Below are 5,167 nucleotides of genomic sequence, written 5' to 3'. Positions count from 1 at the left end.
GACCATCAAGACAAGGCGCACCTCGGCAAACGATCCGCGACCGCGACCCCCGGAGTCAGTCGCACCTCCGCTGCGCAAACAATTTGCCTACATGGGTAGCTTTATTCAATTTTGAATGAAAACGAAAAAGGGCGAAGAAAATTGTGGACCCCCACGCTACCCGTGTAGCTCTAGCCCTGAAATTGAGATCAAAAACAACAACCCATAGATAGGGGAGAGGACATAAAGAGAAGGGAAACGGTCTGCAAACTCAAGTGCGAGGCAGCAGTCTAACGACTGGCTGCTGCTCCTGCACAAAGAAACGTCTGCTTTGAAGCTGCACGTGACATTCTTTTGTCATGTGAGCACCTGCAAGTGTCGGCAGTCTTGCGCTTCACACTTGCAAGGCGCCACTTTGATCAAGTCAAGATCAATATATGTGAAACAAGAAACAGCAGCAGTTTCACTGTTTAGTAGAAATCGTACTCACTCATAAAATTTAATTTGGTACGGGTTGATTTTTTGTAAGTAGCGGTTTATGCATCTAGGTTTGTGAAATAGAATAATAGTACCTGACTGTTGCTGCTGTTGCTATTATTTGTCGCAATTCAGTTCTTGATTTTACTTTCATTCACTTATTTTTATTTTTGGGGGGGTACGGACGAGTACTTCTAGGTAAGGACCCGCGCACGTGTGTGTGTGTGTGTTGGCGAGAGAAATGAGCCACGCTGGGCCGGGCCGCGGGTCAGACCACGCCGCGGCGCCCTTGACGGCAAACAGCTGACTTTCGCCCAAGCGAAGCGGGACCCGCGGCGGCACCGCACCTCTATTGCGTCTGATGGCTCCGGCCAAACAACCACCACACGCGGTCAAGGACCACAGGAGCCGGCCTGACAAATCTCTCGCTAAATGACCATTCATTCCCTCCTTCCCTCGTCTTCCCCGATGGTCCTCCCCGTACACTGTCATGTGAATGTGAAACCTATCACGGCAAAAACGACGTCTCATTTTTTGAGGGGAACGGGTAAACTTTGAGGAACTTGCTTGGTCTGCGAGGAAAACTCTTCAGATTTCGAGAAAGTCTCCACAAAAAAGGGGGATTTTTCATCATTTTTCGAGAAGATTCCTCAAAGTTTGAGGCGGGATCGAAAGGAGTTTTCCTCTAACATGGGAGCCCCTCAAAGTTTTCCCTTTCTCCTCAAAAAATAAGAAGTCTTTTTACCGCGTATGTAGTCCCGCATAGTTAACTGGTTTGCGTCTTTTAAAGCCAAACTATTTGGCGTCTTTTAAAGCCAAACTATTTGGCGTCTTTTAAAGCCAAACTATTTGGCGTCTTTTAAAGCCAAACTATTTGGCGTCCTGTAAAGAACGCCAAACTCTGGAATGTGTCTTCGAACGCCAACCATTGCCGTTCATCAGAGGATGCCAATACCTAGTCCATCATATGCGAGATGGAGCCAGTGGACTCGGGCTCGGGTGAGTCTTTCCACCACACACTTCGCGATGCAGGCCTCGCGGCGAGTGACACGGCAAGAGCGCGTCGTCGCACGCACTCGCCGGGGCGATCGACGCGGCTGGCGACAGTGTACTCCACTCCTCCAGCAGGCAGGGAGGTGGCGCACATTTCCCATCCCAGAGCTAATTATCACGCCGAGGAGGAAAGTGGGGCTGACAGTGTTCGGCGCGGCGAGTGGCGGTGGCGGGGCCGCGCGGGGCCGCCCCTGACCCCCATGGGGGAGCCTGGGCGAGCCCTACGCTCGATCACACGACACGCCATGCAGCAGCAGCAGCAGCAGCAGACCCCCGCGCGCATTTCCGTTTTCACTTGTAAAAGCAGCAAAGAGACGAAGCTGCGATATGCAGCGTCAGCTTTACACGAGAATGGGCGGCGGCGCCGGGCATGCGACCGCTCCTTAATGCAGTGCCGCTATATGCATCCCGGCTCTTGCTCGGCTCTGCTGGGCTGGCGCGCGGCCAGGTAAGGAATGGAACGGAACAGAACGGAATGCAGAACGGTCAGAGCCCCTCCCCTCCGAACGGAACCACTGACCTTCCCGCGTGTACCGGCACTGGGTCGCCGTGTGCGTATGGAAGCTGGGCATCCCATACGTGAGTGTATAAAAGATACGATCGGGAGCCGCAACGGTATACAGTAATTTTCCTTCACTTATTTTGATTTGAGCAACAAGAAATGAAATTTAGCGGTTCGGAAATGAAAGTAGCAGACGTGTGAATAAGGAACCCCTACAGCCCTGAGGTACTGAGGTAGGTCCGATCTTTCGACGACGCCCTCTAGCTGCCGCCCGGCTTGCACGTAAGGCTCCACCATCCGCCAGCAGCGGCGGCGGCAGCGCTCCCGGCCGGGAATGTTCCGCAAGTCTGCAAAGCTTCAATCCAACATCACTATACTTGCCCAGCCGGGCCCGACCGGCCCCGCGACCGACCCGGTGTAGGGAAGGCAAGGCAGCAACGTCCGGTACATTCCCGAGCCACGTCACAAGGGCTGCTGCTGCTGCCCACCGGCGATCGCCGTTACTCATTGAATGCACATCGGCAATTGTGCGCCATCGCAATCGTGCGATTTTCAAGCCCATTCCGGTTGAAAACAGAGTGGCCGCTCTTTATTTTATACTTTGTTTTACATTACGTTTCACTTTTTAAAACTGTTTTGTTTACGTGAAGTCTTATGTTTTCGCTCATATTTTGGGGATATCTTGAAGCCACGAGCAGAGCGGAAAATTTGCTGTGTAACACCAAAACCGTATCATTTGAGAGTGCACATCGTCACAATAGTGTGAGACTACGACTTGAGGCGACTTGAGGTCTACAAAGACACGGCCCGCTCGGTCAGCCGGGTCGGTCGGCACGCACGAGATCACAAATGTATGGGGTAAAAAAAGTCCGCCCTCCTCTTCGCGTGCGTAAAATTTGATAATGCCGGAGTCCGCGGTTCGCGTTTGACATACTCCCCCCCCCCCCTGCCAGCTCCCGCTCACGTAAAACCACAGGTTATTATGGAGGGCGGTCAAATTCGACAAGGGCAGTGGAGGTCAGAGCGAAGACGCGCTGCTTTGGTCAATACGGAGTGGCTGGACGAGGACAAGTCTCTGCGTCTTCAGGCACAAGTGCGCTACCAGAAGAAACCGCACTACTTGCAGCAAGAGAATGGCGGCGTTTGGTATGCGGTTTATAATTTCATAATTAACACACAGTACGAATGCCTGAAAGTCTACTCTGGGCAGAAAAAAAAGGCCATACGCCAGACACGCGCGTAAAACGGCTGGCTCTTCTGAGCAAGTTCTGGGTCACATACAGAACCTTTTTAAGTGTCTGCTTTATGTAGAAAGAAACATCGTTTACAGTGTGGTAATGCCGAGACAAAGGTCATCTAGATAACAGGGCCTGCACTGGCCAGACGCTGGTGATGACCAAGTGCTACTCTGCAAAAACGAGAAGATGGAGAGAGATCGCTCCCCAAAAACGTCACCAGAAACGTCTCCACCAGCCACCAATGTGGCCGCTGGGGTGACACGACGACTGATTCTCGGGACTCCAGAGGACCACGCTATGAGGTTTTTGGCGAACAGAGTCCCACGTCCACACCAGCCACACAGCCTGCTCGGCAGGCGGCGGCGCGGCGAGGCTGTCCTCTGCGGCCGCAGCAGAATGCTTTGTGCGTGCCTGGCCTGCCCGGCCGCGGCTCCGACCGGCCCGGGCCCGGCCGGGTCAGTCATAAGGGGAGGATGCGACGGGTCGGGATGGTATGGTATGGGACCGGTTTGCAGGGTCACGACCATCAAGACAAGGCGCACCTCGGCAAACGATCCGCGACCGCGACCCCCGGAGTCAGTCGCACCTCCGCTGCGCAAACAATTTGCCTACATGGTAAGCTTATTCAATTTTGAATGAAAACGAAAAAAGTTAAAGAAAATTGTGGGCCCCTACGCTACCCCGTGTAGCTCTAGCCCTGAAATTGAGATCAAAAACAACAACCCATAGATAGTTACTTGGGGTAGGATGTAAAGTATTGGTCAATATATCGTGGTTTAAACAAAAAAATCTACAAACTCGCTGGGACTAAACGCGTTCAATCGTGATGTTACGAACAGCTTGATTTTATACCACTACGAACAATTATTCGTACCCAAAGTACACGAATACTCGATATTTTCAATAAAAACTATACACCAACAGTGGACGTACAAATCACATCGAACGGAAGAGAACCCTAACACCGTTACAAACGCATAACGCAAAGCAGGTCGTTTACAATCTTTCGTATCGACAGTGTATTCCAGACACGCGAGTCTTTTCTTTTTTCCCTTTTCCACATCGATGCTATGCACACTCCTCGGGGGCCCCCGCCCCGCAGCTGGCCGAGCCGCTCACGCCGAGCCGCGCGCCGATGACGGGAATTTCAAATCGCGATGACCGTCGGACGTGAGCCGTATAATCAAAGGGTCACTGTCGCCTGGCCAAAGGGCAGCCCATTCAAAACCGCACGATCACACACACACAGGACAGGCGCGCGCGCGCGCGCACACACACACACACACACACACCTGGGCACACAAACTACTGAGCACTTGATACATAAATGGGAGGTAGGGGGAGGGTACAGGTGCCACTCTGCCACAAACATCGCACTACGACTTGCTCCTGTTCACCAATCACGGGGTCACAAAAGAAAATTGAGGAAAATTGAGACGCCAGGTTTATCCGAAGATGGGCAATAGCGTGAAGATCACGTGAGTCGCACAAGAACTATACACCACTTCATCACTGATCACTGAAACTGCGAGACCGGCCAGCCGCAACCCCTTTACGAGCAGAATAAGACAACTTTAGAGGGAGAGCATGTCCCCGCGAACGGGTTGCGTTGCATGCTTGCTCAAAACTTGTCATTCTCGCTCGAGAGGGGCACACAAGGCCGACTCATACAGCCTGCCCCGTCATGCGTCCATGGCAGAGCAGTGTGGAGCTACCTCGGCACAGAGGGGTGCGGCGCGCGCGAGTACCGGCGGGTACGGGACGGGTACGGCGCGAGACGATCGGACGGAGCCGAGGGCAACGGCGCGGCCCGACGCTCGGAGCAGACTGAGCTGGCGGTCCACACCGCGCCGTCGGAATGCAGCCAGCGCCGAGCGCGGGGCGGGGCGGGGGCGGACAGACGTGTTCACTCAGGTGA

General features: G+C 53.5%; 1 protein-coding gene across 4 annotated transcripts in view; it reads right to left on the bottom strand.

Moving 5' to 3' along the window:
* Positions 1–5,167, bottom strand: part of LOC113213903 (uncharacterized) — a 92,511-nt gene that overhangs the window by 9,301 nt on the left and 78,043 nt on the right. Inside the window, exon 1 of one of the 4 annotated variants that reach the window (XM_026433131.2) lies at positions 4,965–5,068. The exons of the other annotated variants lie outside the window; for them this stretch is intronic. The gene's annotated coding sequence lies outside the window, so the exon portion shown is untranslated. Of the gene's footprint in view, positions 1–4,964; positions 5,069–5,167 lie in introns of those variants that run through there. 4 annotated transcript variants of the gene reach the window in all.

The sequence above is a fragment of the Frankliniella occidentalis genome, unplaced genomic scaffold, assembly GCF_000697945.3.
Source record: "Frankliniella occidentalis isolate FOCC.00 unplaced genomic scaffold, Focc_3.1 Scaffold17, whole genome shotgun sequence".
Lineage (NCBI taxonomy): Eukaryota > Metazoa > Arthropoda > Insecta > Thysanoptera > Thripidae > Frankliniella > Frankliniella occidentalis.
The sequence above is the reverse complement of the archived record's forward strand: the minus strand, read 5'-3'. Positions and strand labels throughout refer to the sequence as shown.